At 34.3% G+C, this 24,269-nt stretch overlaps 1 protein-coding gene across 4 annotated transcripts in view; it reads left to right on the top strand.

Annotated features, from left to right (window-relative positions):
- LOC126738415 (unconventional myosin-XVIIIa) overlaps window positions 1-24,269 on the top strand; it is a 563,322-nt gene that overhangs the window by 263,923 nt on the left and 275,130 nt on the right. For 3 of the 4 annotated variants that reach the window (XM_050443745.1, XM_050443744.1, XM_050443742.1), the window contains exon 1: window positions 226-394. The exons of the other annotated variant lie outside the window; for it this stretch is intronic. The gene's annotated coding sequence lies outside the window, so the exon portion shown is untranslated. Of the gene's footprint in view, window positions 1-225; window positions 395-24,269 lie in introns of those variants that run through there. 4 annotated transcript variants of the gene reach the window in all.

The raw sequence follows: 24,269 nt of genomic DNA, 5'->3' as shown, positions 1-24,269 counted from the left end.
AAAATAAAATAAAAGATATGCGATAATACTTTTAAATAGTGTATTACATTTCAGGTCTTTATGATCTACGATAGTATTTCCGGACATTAAAAAAATTCTAATCTCGTCCATCTAGTAGCGATCCCACTTCGTTATTCCGGCAAGTAAGTTAAGTTGCCTTATTCATATTATGCTCGTTCCCTCTCATTGACTCTTTTCGTCACTTCGCGATCGCTCAGGCTCACGTGCGAAGACCGCGCGCGACCGCCGTTCGAAATCGTCGGTTTTTTTTATCGCTGTTTGGTTGTTTTAAACTTGTGACAAATCAATGGGGTTTTAATTTGGAATAAGATTGATAAAAAGTGAAGCAGTGAAATTATTGCAGTGTAAATGAATCTGTGATTAACGGCAAAAGGTTTATTTCATACCATATTTTAGAGTATCTATAGTGTAACAAAACTCATTCTTCTTAAATTTGCGGTAAAGTTGTAATTTAAAAACTAAATCAATGATGTCTTTAGCTAGACGAAACGATATTCTTGCTAACAAAAATGGAGAAAAGCGTGATTATGTAAAAAAATTATTATATAAAATTATCTTCTCCAATAAGCCTCCTCCCTGATACAATTACAATAAGTCCTTACCCTGAAGAATTTCTCTTAGTTTCCTCATTCCAAATGCATGAAATACGTGGAAATTAATATTCACAACACTGAACGAACAAAAAAGCAATACATTTGCGACAAAGTTCTTACTGACAAAAATCGAACAAATCCTAACATCTTGTACGCCTTTGACACAATAACATACTAGATAGTGAACAATTTGGCTTCAGAGCAAGTCTGCGTACTGAGCTTGCACAATTTAAAACACTTTCTTTTATAATGAAGAACAAAGTTGCAGAAATTTTCTTTGATCTCTTTAAGGCTTTCAACACTGTTGACTTAAGCATGAGAAACTAGAGTGGTTAAGTCCTGAGGGGTATCTCTTAAAAAATCCTACTTGGAAAATGGACCTCAAACAGTGTGTTTATGTAAGAAATGCTGCAATTAAAGTAGGATGTGCCTTAGAGCTTCTTAGTTGAGCGCATTCTGTATATGAATGAACCTTTGCGAGCGGGTGGGGACTTCAGGTGGTGTTTGTCAATATGCCCATGATACTTCTAAATGTTATCATACTCGTCAGTAGTAAGCTTGGAGAGTTGTTCACGTTCAGCGAAGCAAATGTTTTTGTGGTGCATGGACAACTCTTTATGAAGCTCTGCAAGAAAATCACCTCTGTTTTAGCTTGATGTAATACCCACCACAGACACAATTTAGTTAATTAGTCATTACTATTATCATTATTATAGATTTCATGCTAAATGGCAATCGCACTCCCCCATAGGGAAGGAAGCTCATTCACGTATCCCAGATATCAGAAGGATGAAGCTCTGATGGATCCCTTTCCCTGTTATCGGACTCTGTTTTTTACCTTTATTTACAAATAATACACTTAAATTAAAATTACATATGTTTCTTAAACTAGTTGATGTTATCTGCGTTTCTAATTAAGTTTCTGACTATTCGAGATGTGGATAATAGCGTCGACTTCTGCATTAGCTTTATAGATGCTTTTAATAAGGTTGAGCAGTTTTATGTTTTTGATCAAGCTCGTATTACTCTTGTTGTTGACCCCATAATTGGGATTATCCGCACTTTCTCATTTCCCATTCTTATCTTACCTGGTATTCTAGATCCCTGTACTTCACGGGTACTTTACCTACGGAATAGCTACATCAATAAGGGTTGTCTTCCCAGAAATTTTATCGATTAGTACTAGGTCAGGCCTATTGTTACTTACTTGTTGGTCTGTAAGTACAGTCCAATCCCAATACAATTTGTGTTGCTCATTTTCAAGTATGGTACCTTGGCTGCTAATAAAAGGTTTAGTTCTTCTATGAGCTCTTGATGTAGTATCTTTGCAACTCGATCATGCTGTTCTTTGTATTCCGTTGGTGCAAAATTTTGATATCTACCAGTAACATGCTGAATGGACTCCGTTGTCTCACATCCATACCTGCATCTGTTACTCTGTAGCGTCGAATCACCTACGACAAACTTTAAATAATTTCTTTTTGGTATTACTTGACTTGTATAGCCACAAGAAACCCTTCAGTTTCAGGGAAAAGCTGTCCCGAAGTCAACCAGTAGTTCAACGTCGCTATGTCGACATTCTCTTGTTAAACCTCGTGAACATGCCTTCCATGTAGTGGTTTTCCAATCCAAGCTTGCTTTTTTTCTTGCTCGGTGTTATGGTGGATGGACAGCTCAAGCTCCTGTACTTTAAGTGGTGTTGAGTCGTCTGCTTCACATATGGCACGATGAATATCTGTTGTTTCAGCCTTTCTTAAGAAAAAGGAGCGCAAGCTACTGATTTGCTGAGTCAGCTGCTTCTCTATGTCGGCTATTCCTCTTCCTCCTAAATGTCGAGATAGCGTAGTTCGTTTTACGGCACTGCGCGGATGATGCTTATTGGCTTTCGTAAGGAGAGTTCTAGCCTTTCGATGCCCGTCTTAGTCCATCCTATAATACCAAAAGAGTAAGTTAATGAACTGACTCCATATGTATTAATAGCTTTAAATAAATTTTTGTTATTAAGACTTGTTTTAAGGAGTCGTTGCATTCTTGTAATGAAATTAGTACTCAGCTCATTCTTTATAGTTCTATGGTCCTTTTGTCTCGAAATATGATACCGGTTTGTTGTACGGAATATTTCGATCGGTTATAATTAGATGATGATATATAATGATATAATTAGTAGATGATGTACTGCGGCATTTCAGTAATAGCTGGTGAATCGTTCTTATAATAGGGGATTGAGTTGACATAGTTCTAATCTAAAGCACAGCTCTTGATGTATTACAGCAGGTACTTTATTGTGGCGGTGTAGGTAGTTATTTTGACATAGTAGGCTGCATGCTTCTGTAATGTGTTGGATGGTTTCTGGCTCCTCCCTGCACTTTCTATACCTGTCATCTCGTATCTGGGGATCTTTGACGATGTGTTTTAAGTATTTCCTAGTGTTTACCTGGAATAGTGTGGTCCTGGATAGCTATCCGGAAGCCCTCCGTTTGTGGGCCCACTCCTCAACCATGCGTTCGACACTATTTTGTCGACATATAGAGGGTTTTGCTTCGCCATTCCTGCTTTTTTGATTCATGTTTATCAACTCGTTTGCTTGTTGAGTAATTTTGGCCTGACTTCATGTTAGGTTGGACGGTTGTTCTCCAGGTCAGCATCAGGTGGCGTAAGCACTTTATAAGAATTGGATGGATTTTATATCTTTCCGATATCTTGATTAACCAGGGATGAGGGAGGGAATCGTAGGCCTTTCACTAATCGACATAGCAGCATGATATTTTCCTGGTTTTCCTCTTCATCTCGCTCAAAATGACCGAGTCTATGATGAGCCGCTATTTGCGCTCCTTGATTCTCTTTCGGCATGCTTTTTGTTTTCCAGTCATTATCTTTTGTTATTTTACATGCGAATTGAGGAGCAAGCATGTAATCGGTCGGTACTTGGATGGTTATTTGCGTGGTTTGCTCTTGGATAATAAGTAGGTTTTCTCTTCAGTGATAAATATTGCTAAGACAACAATAAAACAACCTCTGAATGTTGAATAAAGTCATTTATATACTCTTGTCAGTTTTGTGTAAGTGCTGGGTAGCTTTTTGTACCAAAAGTTATATATGTTTTTACTTACCGGACTTTTTCAACTATAGGTACCTTTTATGGCTTCAGTGATATTTGGTTCTTCCATTAATATTATTTCTGCGTTTTACTCCTTTTCTTGTTGTATCCAGTTGCCTCCAAGATGATATAATTTATTTTGGTTCCATATTAATGATCAGTAGGTGTTAGGGTTTGTTTTTGATTAAGCATGTTTTCTGATTGGTATTCTATATTATCCGCCGTGTTAGATTTCAGTGTTCTGTAGAATCTTTTCCCATTTGCATTAAATTTATTGTTTTGTTATTTTGTCTTGTTACACTTCGTATCGTATTTTCTGAGCCTCGTACTAAATGCTGCTAACTTTTGTTGCAGGATATTTAGAAAGTTCTGAGGTACGATGTTAGGTCGATCTCTGAGGATGTGAATTTTGTATTTTCCTAATATTTCTTGTACCTTTGTCCTCGATTTATTACTAGGGTTACCTCTTGTGTACTCTCTCAATCTGGCGATTTCAGCTTTTTTTAATGTCAATCTTCCTAATTAGTTCTTCCAAGGTGGCGTGTAATCCTTGGTTTTTCTCTTAATCCTTTCCTTATCGATCTTTCAGAGCAACTGCTGCTGTAAAGGCTGCGCAATAAATGAGTTCATGGAGCTCTATGAAGTTCTCAACATCTAGCTTAGCTGGTAATATTTTGGTATTTAACGTGTCTGTTTTGGAATCCAAGGTCTCTTGGTTGCATCCATGTCACCATAATAATTATACAATGTTGTGCTCAACATTGGAAAATATGATGCTGGTATTAACCATGGCATTCCTATCCGTGGTTTAAAAATCGCCTAACAATCTTGATTCATGGTTTCTTGTATTCATGGTGACTGTTTTTTTAAAGGAGATATATTGTATCTTGGATCTACCTGGTTATGCCGGTGTAAATATTCGGTTTCGGCAAGCAATCTGCAGTCTTCTGTGACATGTTGTATTGTCTCTGATCTTTATTTTACTTTCTATACCTATTTTCTCTATTATATGCTTTATGTAGCTCCTTGTGTTCATTATCTGGTTTTGAATAACTGTAGCAAAGCCTTCGCCAAAGCTTCAGGAAACAGCTCTCCTCTGTTTAACCTCGCGTTGGATGCTATTTTATCCACAAAGGTTAATCGGTTGACAAATGATGATACATACGAATGTCTTCCAAGCAGTGTCCGTCCTCGCCATTCCCGATCTCTCTCCTCCTTGTTGCTACATATTTCTGATTTCTTTGTCTTTCCTCACTTGCTAAGTTCAGCGGCGTAGATCTCTTATCTACCAGGCACCCAAGAGATCAGCAGAAGCAATAAATCGAAATATTTTCATGTCATCAGCATACATCACAAATTTGGTGAAGATAGAAGCTGAAAATCGAAGGAGAAACTCAATGATTTGAGAAACTTTTCCACACTGCAGTTTGGCCAACTGTGCTCGGGCTACCATGACGCAAAACTGAACCTCTAACATCCAAACTTTTAAGTGTGATTGACCTTATCGGAAGCCTTTGTAAAGTCTCAATATAGCGTTTAAACCTGTGTAACGCTCTCAATCCTGTCACTAATAAATCGTTCATTGTTTAACCAAATTCGTTTGAAATTAACTAACGTAGTATCAGCAGCACCAAAACCAGGGATTAAGTCAGTTGCTTGCTGCAAATGTGGTATATATCATTCACAACTTTTGGGCAACACAAGGGCAATAATGGTTACTGAATGTCTAATACCACCCTAGAATGGTTTTTTATTTTTGTTCTCAAAGGAATACAGAAAAACATTCACTTTATATTCCCCAGTAGTATTTGTCAAATTAATCTCAAATTAATCATGTTCAAGTGATTGTCCTATAGCATACGTGCTAATTCAAACCCAATAGTCATCAAATATAAAACTAATAATATACAGGGGCAATCTTTGGAGGCGAGAAAGGTCAACATTTGGTGGTGTCTACGTTGATCTGACAAAAGCTTCTGATATAATTAATCATAGGCTTTAGACTGGTATCACACACGACACGTGTATGTCCAGCTCTTAATTCTGCCCCTCCTGTTCTAATCTACCACAGTTTTTTTCTGATCCATAGATTCTTTGATTCAGAATCATTTTGTAGATGATGGTTAACTAGTACTAGTAAATTCAAAAAACAATGTAAATATGATGACTAATTGACGTTGATTAATTATTTATAATAATTTAGGCTTAGAATTACTAGGCCTAACGTTAATCCAACCTCAAGAGGGCCTGTAACAACCAAATTGAAAATTTGGATAAATCAAGTGATGAATAATAACGAAAAATCGGTAATATTACTTTCAGTAAAATTCTCATTCATAACTCGTTAAAGAACATTATAATCACAGTTGAATATCTAACCCAATGTTTCGAGAACTTCAACGCCTACACATTTAAATGTATCGACCTTAAAATGAATATTTCAACACAAAAAAGTGTTCCATTAACAAATATTCAAACTCTAATTAGTCACATCACTTAAATCATTATTAATATTATGTGAATGAATTGAACGTCGTGGGTTGTATCCCCGTCTATATGGTAGTTGCATTTTATTGCACACCTAAAAATTTAATATGCAGCAAGTAGTTATAACGTGGTTTTTTTACTTATACCTTTTGTTTTCTGGGTACCGTGGGAGCCGTATCAAGAGGAAAAAACGATTTTCGATAAATTATTCATAGCGGTTAGTAGAGGTTATTTGGGCGATCGTGAGCGGAGGACGGACCTCTTAATTAAGTTGTTTTACGATTATGATTATGAGTCGTGAAATTAGAGCGTGAACTTAATTTTAAATAATTAGGAGAAAAGTATTTGTACATATTCATTATAATTTTCGAACAAATCTGATCTATTAATTAACTTTCAAACATTTCCATACAGCATCGGATTTTTAGGAAAATGATCCGTAAGTAAACCGATTTTCTTTGAGGCTCTTGAAATTTGTTTAAAAATGTATGGGGATTTAAAGGTAATTCTTATTTTAAGAGAAAGCTGTGAAAGCTGACGTATGTTTTTTCTTCAAAAATATTCAATGCAAGATATGTACGGCAGCAACTAGTAGAGAAAATAAATAATTTTGTATATCCATCGTTATCCTTTACCAGATCCAAGGCAAACTGTTCTCTCTACTGGCACATTTCTTTCCTAAAACCAAATTGGTTATTGGAAAGAATATTTTGCATTTTTGATATTGAAGAGAGTATTAAGTAAAACTGCGCAGATTTCTTGCTTTCCCTTAGTGGGCCACCTTACCTGTTAAGTTTATTAAAATTCAATAGCTTAAATTTAGACTACAAGTTGCACTTGTTAGTTTTACAGATAATACGACAATATTTTGTGAAGCAAAATCTTGAGAATTATTAAAAATTAAAATTAATAATAATAATAATAACGTTTATTAATCCACATATACATATGTTTACAAAGCTGTAAAAAAACATCATTGTAACAAAAAATGACAGACAAAACGCGGATTAAAAGTCATATTTTCAGCTTCTCAACGCAGTTGAGGGCTGTTGTAGCCTATAAAGTATAATAATTTATCCAAAAAAAGTATCTAATAGTAAGTACCCAAAGAAAAATAAATAAATCGTGCACAAAAATCGAGGAAACACATCTAAAACATTTTTACATAAATAAAATGAAAAAGAGAATATACAAAAATAAAAACCTATAACAAATCCAAAATTCATATTTTTAAATGCATTGCTCTGTTTTTAAATAATATTCTGAAGCTTAGATTTCATGCATTTTCGGAAGCCATTTGTCGTTAGAGAAAGATCAGTAATATATTTATTTACTACATATGCAATATTATAAGAAAATGATCGTTTAAAAATTTCTTTTCGATGTCGTGGAATATCTAAACGCTGTGTATTTTTAACATTAGCCTGATGATGAATATCAGCTCTAAATACCACCCTATCCAAAAGATAATTTGGGCACCTCATCATAAGAATATTGTAGCAAAATACCACATAAAGTAACTCTCTCCTCGATGACATATTAAGCCACTCAAGATCTTTCAACTTGTGGGACACCTCATATGGCCTGCGAATACCAAAAATAAACCTTATACATGCTTCAATTCAAACTGATTCAATAAGTTAACGCCTAATATAGAAAAAAATAAAATATATACCATTTGCAAGCTACTTTCTCCTGAAATTTAGAAGCCTAAAACTAGCATGATATTCCAGAATGGAGTCCCTCTATCAAATACCTGAGAATTAAAAATGACAATTAACCAGATGAGACAGACTGACAGCCTGACGAAGTAGTTTAGAAAATCAGAGAGCTCCTTTTAAAATTTAAAAGACTATAAATTATGTTCAGTTTAAAATTTTATAAGTGTCAAAGTAAAGTTCATTGTTTCCACGTAAATTCAAATTCAAAATACTTTATTTGCCTATAAAAAGAAAAACAATTCTAACTAAAAGCTAATTGCAGAAGAATCTCCTAGTTTTCTTTAGACAAAAAGTATATGGTATCGCGATTTTTAAAGCCGTTGACACCTGGCATTAAGTATGCCAGGAGTGATACAACCCTAATACTAGTACTAAGACTTAACATTTAATAAACTTAGAAACTTAGTAGAACGAAAAGCTGAAAACATTTCTGGTAGAAAAAATTGTATTCGTGATTTATTGAGAGATTATTTCATAACGTTGTGGCATTATATAGAAAAGACTTCTGAAAATTTGCTGTTCGATGACCCAGAATTTTAAATAGATGTTTGTTCCTAGTATTGTGATTATGAACAAATGGATTGAAATTTTTAAAAATGTAAGGTGGTTTATGAGATTTCATAACCTTGAACATAAAAAGATACATTGTCTTTCAGATACGGTGATATGTCTATAGGGTATAGAGTAAGCAAGTCGCATACATGAGTTACTGATACTGTAACTTTTGAATTTTTCTACAAAGTACACCAGAAATCGAGATAGTATAAACAGCATCTCCATAATCAAAGAGAGAGATTACAGGGGATTCGCAAAGTAAATATTTAGTTTTTGAGGAAAGATATTTTTTTAAGTGTAAAATATTTTTTAATCTAAGATATGCCAATTTTAATTTATTATTTATATGACTTTCAAATCTTAGTTCGCAGTCCATAAACATTCCTAAATCTTTTACCTCATCAGTAATTGATGTGAAAACATTTTCAATTTTAATATTTATATTGTCTTTGACGAGCACTTTAATCTGATAATTTGAATGACAGAACATTACTTAAGATTTAGAGGGATTAATTTTTTAAATTGTGTTCTTGTACATACAGAGCAATATTAATTAAATCAGTATTTATATTTAGTTCTGCTTATTGAATATTATTAAAGTTTAATAGTAAATACAGTTGAGAGTCATCTGCATACTGAAGAATTTGAGAGTATTTTAGTGATTTGTTCACGTCAGCAACATAAATTGAAAAAACTAATAGTGATAGAATTCAACCTTGAGGAACACCTTTTTCTATCTTGTTAAACTTTGAGTTTAGAATATTTTTTTTATTTTTAATAACTACAGAACAAAATCGATCAAAAAAGTTAATTTTGTAATAATTTAATGGTGTAACTCGAAAAGCCAATATAATGTAATGTGGAAAGTAATAAGTTGTGATCTATAGTGTCAAAGGCTTTACTATAATCTAACAAAGTAAGACAGGTTAGATCCTTTTTTTCCTCGTTAAATCTAATATCGGCGGAAATTTTCACAAGGCATGTAGTGGTGCTGAAATTTTTCCTAAAACCCGACTGACAATCGGGAACTTATCAAAAAATAACTAAACCAGTTATTTGGTTATATAAATATCGCTCTATTATTTTCGATAGCATTGGCAGAATACTTATTGGCCTAAGATCTGTTTCTTTTTTTGTGTCATTTTTTTATTGTTGGCTTGATAATAGCTTTTTTCCAGATATCTGGAAAATCTACCTTAAGAATGCAACAGTTAACAATATTGATCAGGGGATCAATGCAATAATGCTTGTATGGAAATTTTATTTTTCCCTACTGCATTTGTCTTGATTTTATTTAATAAATCGATGGTTGTAGTCTTATCTATAATAGAAAATGAAAATTTGATTGGCTTAAATTTTCATGTATATTTGATTTATAGTATGTTATTTTATCCGGAGATGCCGATGTGCTTGTGTTGTTTGAGTTTAGAAAAAAGTGATTTAATTTTTCCTGCAGAGATGATGGCAAATCATAAGATTTAGGTTTTTTTTATGTTTAACTGTTTTGCGGATGTCCAAAGTTCTTTCCCAATCTTTTGTGTTATATGTAAATAATGTTATAAACAAAGCACAGGCCGAAGCTATAGAAAAATCTTTATATACATATAAACATTTTAAAAGCCTAAAATAAAACATATAACATGATTAGAAACAAAAAGACCCATTACAAAATATTTGAGTCAATAAAATGAATTTCTTTCAAAGTCTTCATCTAAGCTGCAAAAAGGGTAGACAAGCATTAGCTCTTTTCATTTCTTCTTAAATGTTTCCGCTACAGAAATTAATCGAATGCTTAGAGGCAGATGGTTTAAAATGCCTGTTGATGGTATTGGCAATGCAAGTCTATATGATGACCTGGTATTGTTTGTATTTAGGGTTTGTATATCTTCACAAAACTTCTTCTGGATTAGAAAAGCTGTTTCTACAATAAGCAAACATACCAGAGTCAGTAACCTCAGTTTTACAAATAATGGCTTGCATGTGTCTTGAGGAGAAGCCTTGCACATGTATTTAATTGCTTGTTCTTGAAGAATATTAAATCGTTGCTTTGAGCGATTACCTCAAAAAGCAATTCTATATCTTAAGTGAGGTTCCAATAAGCCTAAGTAGGCCACCCTTACAGGACTACTTAAGGGCCTTTAATCTAAAACAGTTAGTTAACAGTGTCTGTTGACAATATGAATATCTACAAATTTATTTCGATCTAGATAATTAAGCTTACGATCATCAAAAGTAAAAAATTCATTACACATATCTTATTCATGTTTAAAGTCGACAAATTTAAGACACACCATTTTTTTTACCTAACAGATATTATTATCTACCATACTTTGACTTCCTTCTCAATCTTATGGCTTCATGCTATGGTGGCATCATCCGCAAATATTGTAAAAATGCCATAATATACAGGATGATTGACGGTTGATGGTACCCTAGACGTTTACGAAGAACTGAAAATAGATTTTTTTTGAAAATTTGGCATGATTGGTTTTAGCTATTGATCTAACGATTACAAATATTTTTAGCGATGCAGCGTTGCCGCTTATACCAAAAACTAGTAGTAACTTTGTTATTTTAAAAGGAATATCCTGTATATTATTTTATTTTCCGGCCCGCTATCGCTTTATGATTGTTTTTGTATAAGGTGTTCCTATACCTGTTTTTAGTGGTTTTCGAGAAATTAAGTATTTTCTTTATTTTTTTTTGACCAAAACATAGCTCCAAATAAATTTTTATTACTATGGCACTGGAACGCGCAGAAAATTGAAATTATGAGCGTAATTTACGGAAGTATTGTACATTAGGCTTCACTATAAAAATTTGTTCTACATTATACAGGGTCGGTCAAAATAAGTGATTTTAGCGCTAGATACAAAAAATGTAAAAAATGCATTTTTTTAAACGCAACACCCTGTATATTTGAACATATTCTAAAAGGAAATTGAAATCCCTTTCTAACGAGGTTTCTTGTTCCTATATCTAAGAGTTCGGTTTCTAAAATAAAAGCAAGTTTCTGTAAAAATCGGAATATTTTGACATATTTGCCTCACGCGGCCATGAAAGGTTAGGCGGACACAATCATAAAGCGATAGCGGACCAGAAAATGAAATATTATACAGGGCATTCCATTTAAAATAAAAGTTGCTACTACTTTTTGGTATAAGCGACAACGCTGCATCGCTAAAAATATTTTTAATCGTTAGATCACTAGCTAAAACCCATGAGGCCGAATTTTCAAAAAAAATGCATTTTCCGTTCTCCGTAAACGTCTAGGGTAGCACCACCCATCAATCACCCTGGATCGTAGAAATAAACCTAAATAAAAACTAATCAAGAAATCTACATATACAGGGTGTTTCAGAACTATGGGATCAAACTTCTGGGGATTGTTCAGTGCAACAGAAGAATCCATTTGAGTATAGGAACCCATGTCCGGAAATGCGTCACTACGCCACTACAGCCCTAAGACGCGTTAAAATTTATAAAAAACAATAATTACCTAAATAGGATCTGCTGCATTTATTTTTACCTTTTGTACATCATACCATAACAACAATTGTTTAAAATCAACGCTTATCAATGTCAATTCTCTATGTCATGTTTAAAAATCTTATAGCTTACAATTTTTAAACATTTATTGCTAATGGAAAACTTTACTGCATCGCGGTTGTATCATGAACGTTATCCCGAACGACAGCATCCTGGATACAAAAAGTTTATTGCGGTTCATCGGCGGCTCGCTGAGACAGGCATGTTTAAGACCAAGATGCATGATACTGGTGTTGCTCGAACCATAAGAACATTCGAATTTGAAGAAGAAGTGCTTCAGCGAGTTGCCAATGAACCATCAAATAGCACACGTGACGTCGCTAAGAATATGAGTAACGTTTCTGTCTGGCGGGTAGTCTTACACGAGCAACAACTCCATCCTTACTACTTCCAGAAAGTTCAAGGTATGACTGCAGCCGATTATCATCCTAGAGTTCAATTTTGTCGATGACTTCTGGATCATATCCTTGCAGAACCAAATTTTTTACGATATGTTTTGTGGACCGATGAAGCCTCTTTCACAAGAGACGGTATTTTTAATAGTAGGAATAGCCATGTTTGGGACGAAGAAAATCCTTATGCAATTTTTTCAAGAAAACATCAGAATCGTTGGTCTGTCAACGTAGGGGCAGGCATTTTTGATTATTTAATTGGGCCATACCTTCTACCGGAACGGTTAACAGGACCTATTTATCTGCGTTTTTTGGAGGAAGTTCTCCCAGAACTCCTTGAAAATGTTCCACTAAACGTTAGACAGCAAATGTGGTTTTAGCATGATGGAGCGCCGGCTCACTTTGCTGTACAAGTACGCGAGTATTTGGCTCAGCGGTTTGGGCACCGTTGGATTGCCAGAGGTGGAGCAGTTTCTTGGCCTCCTAGGTCACCCGATTTAACGTCGCTCGATTTTTTCTTGTGGGGACATGTAAAGTCTTTAGGCTATGAAACTCCAGTAGAATCAGAGCTAGACTTAATTGGACGAATACCGGCAGCATTTGAAATCATTCAAAACGAGGATCAAATTTTTAGTGTAGTCCGCCGAAATCATGTGCGGCGTTTAAATCGGTGTATTGAGGTTGGAGGAAGACATTTTGAACAATTGTTGTGATGGTATCATATACAAAAGGTTAAAATAAATGCATCAGATCCTATTTAGGTAATTAATATATTTTCTAAATTTAAACGCGTCTTAGGGCCGTAGTGGCGTAGTGACACATTTCCGAACATAGGTTCCTATACTCAAATGGATTCTACTGTTGTACTGAACAACCCCTAGAAGTTTGATCCCATAGTTCTGAAACACATACGCATACACAAACATATGCCATCAGTGATAAAAAAATAAATACACGTTATTATTTTCCAGTTTAATTTTGTAATTATAAATAAATAATTTATTTCTTACATGTTTTATGGTGAAAAAAAAATATGAGTATTTTTCAAAAATGGCCATAAAAAATTATAATTACAATGTACCGCAAAACAAACAGCATTAGATAAGTGAGTCAGTACTTGGTAGAATCACCTTATGGAATATATTATTCTACATATTCTTGAGAACGGCTGCGCATATTCGTGACATCGAATCCATCAACTGTTGGCATGTTTCAACTGGGATGGAATACCAAGCTTCCTGAACTTTGTTTTTTTACAAGCTATTCGGTTTTTCAGCTCCTTCCACAGGTTTTCAATAGGATTTTGATGGGATTGGCAATTGTGATGGCCATTCCAGAACCGAAACCCTATTTTGTGTAAACCATTGTTTAACAATACGTGCCGTATGTTTAGGGTCGTTATCTTGTTGATACACTCACATTATAGGCATGTTTTGGTCGGCATATGGTAGCCACGACTCTATCCAAGATATCCAAATAAATTTCTTTTGTCATGGTCTCTTTAATCCAAAATATGGGACCTATTCCATTGTAGGAAAAACAGCCCCACAGTTTGATATTTCCACCTCCGTGTTTAACTGTACTTATTGTATTTCTAGGATTAATTCTTCATTCTTCCTCCTTCTAACGAATCATTTTACATCTGAACTGAATAAGTTGACCTTCATTTCATCACTAAAAAGAATATTGCACCAATTTCTTTAAATATTTTCATTAAAATTATTCTTAATAAATGCCAGTCTTTGTTTTATATTCTTTTTGCTTAGAAATGGGACTTTTCTGGCCACTCGACCATATAATTTTTGGTCTTGCAAACGTCTTCTTATCGTCCTAGTACTAATAATTAGCGTTAAGTTTCGTTTTATAGAGGTAGATGTGGAAAAAGGTTGTTTACTGACTTCGCGTACAATAAGCTTATCAGTCTTCCGTGTAGTTTTTCTTGGACGGCCTCGATTTTCAGGAACATTTTCCGTTTTACTTTGTGTTTTTAAAACTCTAGAGATTTCACCTTGTGAAATCTCTAGAGTTTTAGAGATTTCACAAGGTTTTACAGTTCTTCTTCCTTTCACAAGGAAGAATCTTTCATTTGCAATAAATTCATAGGATTTATTTTGACTCTTCAATTGCAAAATTAGACGCCTTTCTTCTGGGCTACAATGCTTTGGGCGACCCATATTTATCAAAGCGATGCAACGATCTTGTTGAAACTGACTTGTATTTATGAAAAATATCACAAACAAATCTTTTATCTGAATAAACAGAGACCAAATAGTTACAATAAAGAAATACTTTTATTTTTTTGTCCACAAGATTTTTGTCACAAGATTTTTGAAGGCATTATTGATTTATTTATAAATTTTACCAAGTAAGCAGATTAAATGCTGGAAGAAAATGCGTAGTATTTTATTTGCAAATTCCAACATATAGGGAAGCTAATTCAGTTTGTTTTGAAATTTAATATGCACTCTTATTTTTTTGGCCACAACTGTATATACCTTTACTCTAATGAATTACATTAAACGACAAGACTTTATAAATGGTAATATTGTTTATAATTTAAAGCATAAACTAATATTAACAAATATCTATCATGTGAATATTTTTTGACGACGCCACTGGTAAAGATTCCTTGTGTCGATGAAATCAACAATGCGATCGAGCGGCGTTGCGATGTTTTTGCCTTTTTCTCTAATATACGTTATCTGCATTCATTTAACCACAGATATATCTAGTTATATCTGTGATTTAACGTTGAATATTTGGTTCTTTATAGAGTATCTTATCATATTTTATTAAAGAGGAACAGTAGTATTGTTGTGCCTATCAAAATATCATTTGGCAACTTTGCATCAGAGACGTTACAAGCAAACAAACTGCCCATAGTTCCACGGCAATGCTAGTTCTAGCCCCTCAATGTTCTAATCTTTAATTACTAAAGTCTTTAATTTTATTGAATTGGTATGATAGTAGTTTATACAATGATTCTGTTATTTTTTAACAATGAGTTCTGATCCAAACTTCAAAATTGTTACCTACCAATAAAAAACTCCAACAAGCATCAGAACAACTCGCAAAGCAAAATTTAAATAGACCGCCCTATTTGTCTTTTTACAGAAACCGTTCGAAGGTCGACATGTCCGAATCGGTGATTCTATAAATCGACATTAAATAAAACGTGAACCCATAAAAGTTAAAAAGAAACATACATAAAGAGTGTAGGGGTAATTTTCTTAATTCAGATTGGTTTGTCAATGTCACAGCTATTAACGATGTATTTATGCGCGTGTAAAAGCCGAAGAGGTCATTATGTCTGTATAGTTTCCGAAAATCGGAATGAAAATGTCTCTATCGTGATGAGAAAAATGTTCAGTTAATATCGCTAGTTATGTAATCATAAATCACGATTTCAACAATAACTATGCGGATTGGGTAATTGTAAATAAATAAACACAATAAGAAGTAAATAGTGGGTTTTTTAGCATATAATAGACACGATATTTATTTCTTAATAAATGTGATGGGAACCTTTTTAGATATTTATTGGTAATATTCAAGGGCGTATTACTATTTTCATCAACCTCTTAATCGTGACAAACTTTATTAACTCTATTTAGTCCAAGCTAATTGTACTTTTAAACAAAAAAGTTCTAAAGAGAATTTTTGTCGCCTTGAAAAGTATTTCATAACATTCTCGGCAAAAGAGTGGCAACATTTCAGTACGATCATTAAAGATTCTTGGCAGTCAGATAGGGTTTTAGGTTAATGGACCAAAAGTTCACTTTCTACCACAAGTTTCTACCGCATTTAACTTTTTTATTACATTCTGAATTATTCTAAAATGTTATTTTTCTTTTGTTATAAGACCCTCTACAAACATGAGGTAATATTTCATTACGATCTCAAAGATTCTTGGCACTCTCATGGGTTGTAGGACAAAACTGCACTTTTTGAGATTCTACTGCATTTATTCTTTTTTCTTGCTCTCTAAATTATCTTGAAATGTAATTTTTTGTATGTACTGAGACCCTCTACAGACGAGAAGTAACATTTATATTATTATCGTCAAATATTCTTGGCTCTCAAATGGGTTTCTATGTAACAAAATGGGTCAAAAGTCCACTTTTTGGGTTCTTAACGCATTTAATCCCTTCATTACGATTAAATTTTGAATGTTATTGTTCTTATGTAATCAGACTCTCTGCAGGCAAAAGGCAAAATTTAATTTTAATGTTCAAAAAATCTAAGCCCTAATATGGCGTTTTAGTTTTTAATTCTTAACTCATCATCCTAAAATATTATTTCTCTTATATAATTATACTCTCTACAGTTGAAAAACAATAATTTATTAGGATCGGCCATGATCTTTTGATCTGAGATGGATTTTCAGCTCAATAAATGGGTCAATGTTTTCAATTTCCTATTGGATTTCTTTCTCCAATTTTCGACCACATATAAATCAATTATATTTTAAATAAATATTTACCAAACCAATAAGTATAATAATTTTTGCTATAATTATAAATTTAATACTGATAAGAACTGTTTTGTATTGCAACTATTGTCGCTAAAACAGATTCCATATTATCGCTATATACCAGAACTTTTAATCAAAATTAAAGTTTGTTTCATTCATAAATTTGACATGATAAATCACATTTTGCTTTTAAATTAGTTATGTCTTTATGGTGGAATTGGAGTTCTTTAATGGAGGGCGTTGGGATCCACTCCTTTTATTGAAGAATGTCATGTAACGCAGATTTGCAGATGATACGTCAGCCATCAGGTCAAGACTAGGAGATTCTCCACTTAACGACCAGTAAATGCACTCACATGCTGGTGTCAAGAAAATGATATTTGATTAAACATCACATGGTCTTTACTTCGATCCAGGTTAGACAAACTCCTTACTCTTAAAGAAATATTTTTAATAATTTGATCCAGCATATATCTGTCAACAGGTATGCAATAGGTTGTCTTGAAACAGTTTGTTCTAATCTCTCTCCTATGGTATATTTGAAAAAAATATCGGTCGAGTCATATCTAAAATCCCAATTTACATTAACATCTATCAGTGCATCCCAAAAGTTATGTCTAAATTCATTTAAAATTCAGGGGTGTGTTTGAAAAAAAAAACGCTCAGATCCGTCGATTTTTATTTTAAGTTGCGCATTTTTGTACGTGAAGTTTATATATACAGGGTTGCTCAAAAATAAATTACGACCATCAACTTGTTATATGTTCTATGCATCATGTCCTATACCTAAAGTCAGCAGTTATCGAAAAAAAGACGACCAAACATTATTGAAGTTCACATATTGAAGTTCACCTCACGAGTCACCTTATCTCTGAGAATTTTTATACAGAGCAAGATTCCATTCATTCGTGTTTTTTTATTGTTGGCTGGTGACCGTGTATTTTCATAGAAACTGTATGATAGTTGTTCGCCAAACAGATATTGTCAAGTGTGAAGGGTACGAGCAAAGTTGCGGTTTTCACAATGGTAAAGTTAACGGAACGAGAAAAAATAGAAATTCTGTGCATGGGTGGGTTTGGTGATAGAACACGTACTCAAAGAGAAGCTGCTCAATTATTCAATGAAATCCATCCTGATCGTCCTCCGATATGTCAAAAGGTGGTGAGTAGAATAGAGGCTAAATTTAGAGAATTCGGTCATGTTAGAGATCTGCCGAAGTCTGGTCGTCCTGCTCGAGATGAAAATGAACAACTTGACGTTTTGCTTTCTTTGGAAGAAAATCCATGCACTCCTCTGTCGCAGATTGGGGCAAATTTACACATGGCGAAATCAATAGTTAACCGAATAGTAAAAAAGCACAAATATCACCCCTACAAAGTTATTCCTGTGCAAGAGTTATTTGATGACAATTTCGATAGGCGAAATGAGTTTTGTGAACGCTTACAAAACATGTGCAATCTAAATAATAATTTAGTAACAAATATTATTTTTTCCGATGAAGCCACGTTCTGTTTGAATGGTAGTGTGAACAGACAAAATTGTCGATATTGGGCAACAGAAAATCCGCATTGGATGATGGAGGTAAACACCCAGTACCCTCAAAAACTAAATGTGTGGTGTGGAGTAGTGCGCGGAAGAGTAATAGGTCCCTTTTTCTTTGAACAGACTTTAACGGGACAAGTGTATCTCGATTTTCTCTAATTTGAATTAGTTCCAGCATTACTAGCTTTATTTCCAAATCTATTGGACCCAGACTATGTTGACGAAGAACTAATTTTCCAGCAAGATGGCGCTCCTCCGCACTATGCTGCCACTGTGCGTACATTTTTGGATGAAACCTTTTCCAATCGGTGGATAGGAAGGAGAGGACCCATCGAATGGCCTGCTAGGTCGTCTGACCTAACACCTCAAGTCGAAGGTATTTGTTAATAGGCCAAATAATCTAGACGACTTGAAAGAGAGAATTCGCAGAGAAGTGCGCGCCATAACTCCGGAAATGATTGAAAATGTGCAACGAGACTTTATTGATCGCCGTGGATATTGTCAAGCCGTGAATGGCAACCATTTTGAACATTTAAGTTAATTTTTGTTCTTTTTTTATTTGTTACATAAATCGTCTTTTTTCCGATAACTGTTGACTTTAGGTATAGGACATGATGCATGAAACATACGGAGAATTCCACGCGAAATTCAAAGATGAAATAAAAAAAGGTGCTTTCATTTGAAAAAATGAAGTTGATGTGTCTGTGCGCAACTTGAAATAAAAATTGACGGGTCCGAGCGTTTTTTTTTTTCGAATACACCCCTGAATTTTAAATGAATTTAGACATAACTTTTGGGATGCACTGTATTTTGTTTTTCAGAGAGCCCTATAAAAAATCTGAAAAATCATCAAAATTTGCATTTTTTACTTCGATTAGTTCCTGATCTCTAAAAGGAAAGTAAGCACGACATTAAACCTCAATATTTACCCAGCTTATTTTCACGTTTTAACCAATTCACGGCACCAATTAGCAATGCTTTCTTGACTTATTGACTCCATTATATTACTACCTAGAAATAAGTGAAATTTACTACGTGAACAAAAATCTTATCTTCTACATTCTACAAGAACTAGCATCATTTAAGTAATTATTATTCTTACTAGATATGCATATTTGTGTTGTCTCACGTAAAGCTAATATTAATTCTTGTTATGTAACAGGTGTACGATTGAGTAATTAACGATAAATTCTGTTTACTACAAATTACTTTCACGTAGATATGATCCAAAACAAGGAGGCGAGAATAGAAGAAAGACGATGATCGGTCAAGGCAACACAATAAATTGCAGATGAAAATATAAAATAAAGTTATAGAAGCCTGCTACTTTCCTGAGTCTTCAATTGTCCAACACACTTGTTATCTTCTATTTTTCTCTCTAAACCTAAGATAAACCAATGCGAAGTCCAAACATATCAAATGCCTTAAAATAATCCAAGGAAACTTCCATAACTGCTAGATTTTTTTCGAGTGATCAAATATGGATTGTCATTGTCATTGTCATGGATTGTCATCACGTCATTGATGCTCTAATGACGATTTTATCGCTGATTTTTGAAGGAGGGGATTCAAGTTGACCCTGACACTAAGTATTTTGATTGAGTGGGTCTGACTCAGTAAATATTTGTCATTTTCTGATTAAGAATCTCATCATTGGTAGTTTGACGGTATTCCAATTGGTCAGCTAACAATTATTCGGAACCTCTGAGACAAATGAAAACTATAAATAATTTAGTATCATTATAACTAAACTTTTTTACTTTCATTAATAGAACTCATTGAATAATATACACTACTGACCCACTGATAATGAACCGGTTATAAAATCTTTACCCAAATAAGAACCTTCCCAAGTACAAAATCTGTTTACACTAATAAATTAATAAACCTGTTGCAAAACCAACACGTACCGGTCCAAAATAAATTAATAATCGTCTTACCTCTTCTGTCCACACTTCTGTACACCTCCTTCTTAATAAATAATTTAGACCATATGTTCCATAAGAGTTAAGTCATACCGGTAACGACCTTGGCAACTTTACGCAACTCTTTTTTTTAATATTAAGTTATTTATTATTCACCGTGTAAGAATGGTTTTGCATTGATTGCTTTGACATAGAAACCTGATGACTGCCGTTGAAGAAGGTGGATCATGTCTGGCGCCTGAAAACTTGAATAATGAATCTGCTTGAATTGTGATGACGGTGAAGCACAGTGTAAACAAGATTAAATAAATGCCAATTGTCTTCCATGACAAGGATTACCGGGTGACCTGCAGGTTATCGACCAAAAGGGCCTGCAAAAGAGGACGAAGAACCTCCCTTCTCTTTCTGTGCACCCCCGTGAATTTTCCCATCTCACTTTGTAGAATTGTTGTGTGTTAGGTGACTATTGATTTACATGCCTAATAGGCATACTGATGTACCTTTAGAGGTCGCAAAGTTAGTGCTTTCTTTCTTATAGGCTTATCTATAATCTTGTCCATGCCGATCCATAGAAATCACGTCTGAATGGCAAATTGGGACCAATCTTCTTGTTGGCCTTTAAGAGGGTTTTAGGATAGGGCAGTAGTAGGTGTAGTCTTGTCAAGGGTCGTTTAGTCATCTTTATCTGCCATATACTTCACCTGGTCTTGACTAGTTACAGATTTAATACAGAAAGAGAGGCATATCTGCATGGAATCTTTTGAAACCATTCCACTCCATGCCCCTTATATTTCCGTCTTCAGTATTTTGAAGTAAATAATTGTTGCAAAACTTTTTTGAAATTTATGCGGTCATCTGCTTTAAAGTATCTAAGAACTAGTGCCTAAGACGAGAAGGAACGAAACTAAAGAAAAAGGAAAAAATGCTCTGAGAAGTAGTGAATTAAAAGGTAATTGCATTTGGATGCAGTGTCTAAATATTAATATAATTTTTGTCAGGATCATATGTTCATCTTTCTTAACAAATTTAAAGAGCAATAATATACAAGTTGGTCCAACTCAGCTCTTGCGTGCGGGAAATCAATGTACTAACTTATAATAACAAATCTTAAGGGCACAAGTTAAAAAGATAACCGTAGCTAAAAGTTCCTATTGAACGAACACCAAATTGAACATAGAAAATCGATAAAGCATTACGGTTTCTCTTTAAGGTTAAATGCCAATGATTTTCTATTACATGCGAATGCTTGGATATTTGGCCATTGCAGAATAAATTTGCTAGTGATGTCTACAGGGATCGAAATATTCCTATGTATAAAAATGCTAAAAAAATAGTATCGCTGACTTGCTTCAATTATTGCTTGGTTGAAATGATCATCCATATTTTAGTAAAAGGTTCAGACAGAACTCAAAACTTAGTTTCAGTTTAAACTCAAAACAAAGTTTTTCGCAAAGTAGTTCATAGTTCACTGTATTAAAGGCAGGGACGATCGAAAAAATATTTTCAGGGGGGTCCATCGAAAAAAATCTAAGATTATCCCCTCACGAATGACCATTTTGTTTTGCTGAGTACAATGTAAGTGCACTGTAGATATTAAGGTAAGAGATGAGCAGTCTACATACTCCATAGTAATCCAGAGAAAAGTACTATGTGTTGCGTATTCTGACACTTCATGGAACACTTGCTATTGTTTGAGGCTAACTGCCTGAATAATAAGCAAGAATAGATGCAATAGCAGTAATTTCAACAGATTAAGAAACAAAATGACAATCACTAAAAGTATAGTGATTTTCTACGACTATTTTTTTCTGTGTTCTGTTGCATTTTCTGTAACTCATTTCTCTGTGTTCAATCTCGATGATTTTTCATCGATATTGCATTAACCTATAGTTCAATGGAAAACTATGATACTGCGAAGTACAACAAAATTCGATATCTTTTTTCATAATTTTATTACAATCTTCAATACAAATCAGTTTTTTCGGTAAATAATTTATGGGTATCGTGACATAAAGGTTGACGTCTTGAGTGTGCTTCTAAATCAAGCTTCAGGCCTACGTGAGATGAATAAAAAACCTTCAATATAATTCAATGATCATCTAGATAGAATTGTCGTGACTCGATGATCATTGAAAAATAAAATGTATAGTCAACAAAAGCATTTACAAAGTAATATCTAGTCTTCTTTTCTTTTTTGCAAGTATATCCAATATTTGGTCACTAGTCACTGGAATATCACGATGAATATTGAGTAAGGCTAACCCATTGAGTCGTTCCTCTCCAGTCTTGTTACGCAATGTAAAACTGCTCATCACACACGTCGAGAGTGTCGAGAAATGTTTTCGGTCGCTCCCTGACAGGAAGTTTCACGCAAAATCTGAAAGAATACATATATTTTTGTATTATTCAAAAGTTTCAAATGAAAGTTGCAGAAATTCGAAAACTACTCTGTATCTTTTCCACATTTTCAAATCCGATTTTGTTTCTTCAGTTGTTTCAGTAAATTCACTTGGCCATACTTCTTTGTAAACAGAGATGGTCTTGTCCAATTCAACCTCATCAATCTCTGCACATTCTGCTGGGATAATATTTTGTATCATGGAAAGCAGATCTCGTTGCTTTAAAAATCTTGTTTCAAGCTCTTCAGAGTACTTGTCCAAAAATGGAATGTAGATTGATCGCCTATAGTACTCTTCAGCATTTCCAGCATAGTTGTCTCGATTTTTCTGACGTCCTGCTCATCGAGGAACCGTCAGCACGGTCTCAATCGATTCAGCAATCTGTGATTCAAAAATTTCTCTCGTTTGTCTACCTTTGTACGCATGTCCTTTATATCATCATAGACATCGTTCGCGTATTCAATGCATTTACTTAGATACAACACACAATCGATATTATTCTAATTAGATACAATCTTCTTTTTGTAAATTGAGACTCAAACTTTTAGTTAATCTAAAGATAGGTTTGAGCACTGCCAATTAAATTATGAACTGTGGCTTTCGAATAGAAGAAAGTAGCTCATTTGGCTGCACATCATCAGATTTCACTTTCAGCTCGTCCATTTCTTCCAGAGTGGAATCAATGAATCTTATGCTATCGTAGAACAGGCTAAGTGATGCGAGGTGTTCGACCCAACGCGTTTCGCAAAATTTCAGAAGACGAGTTTGCTTGGCGCCAGTCTTCGATTTAAGAATGGTTGTTTTTTTAAATAATTCCAGCCTTGTTACAATTTCAAAAGAAACTCACGACTCTTTTGACCGTCCGTCGAACAATAGCTGCACATCCTTTGAACTCTCCACTCATAGCTCGTGCTCCATCATAACCTACAACAAAGATCATCGTCAGTATTGTATTATTTTCTCCTTTGAAAATTATTTATGACATTGAAGTCCACTGAAATGCGAATTCACCTTCATGTATTGAATCTCAATGCTAAGTTTTTTCAACGATGTTAACAGTGTATTAGCCAGTCCTGCGCCTGTCACATCCTCTACAGGTACAAAACACAAAAAATCTTCTCGTATGACATACATACCGGACTCCAATAGAAAATTGATTTATTCCACTTATATCAGTCGTTTCATCGGCAGTGGCTGCAAAACACCTTGTCTTATTTACACGATTTACTATTTCATTCGTAATTATCTCCCGTCCAGCCTCGATAATTTCATTCTGTGTCTTATAGCTTAGATCGGTTGCATTAGCACCAGTCGTCATCAAGTGGTTTCGCAGAAACTCATCCTCGCACTCTACTGCATAACGTAGGAGAGCTCTGAAATTTCCGTCGTTATCTTCCGGCATATCCATGGACATAGCACCATCATCTCGACGACCTCGAAGGGCCATTTCTTGTCGACAAAAAAATAAGACTGTACGGATAATTGACACTAATTTCTTTCTGTTCTCGATCTGC

The sequence above is a fragment of the Anthonomus grandis genome, chromosome 7 (genome assembly GCF_022605725.1).
Source record: "Anthonomus grandis grandis chromosome 7, icAntGran1.3, whole genome shotgun sequence".
Classification (NCBI taxonomy): Eukaryota; Metazoa; Arthropoda; class Insecta; order Coleoptera; family Curculionidae; genus Anthonomus; species Anthonomus grandis.
The sequence above is the reverse complement of the archived record's forward strand: the minus strand, read 5'-3'. Positions and strand labels throughout refer to the sequence as shown.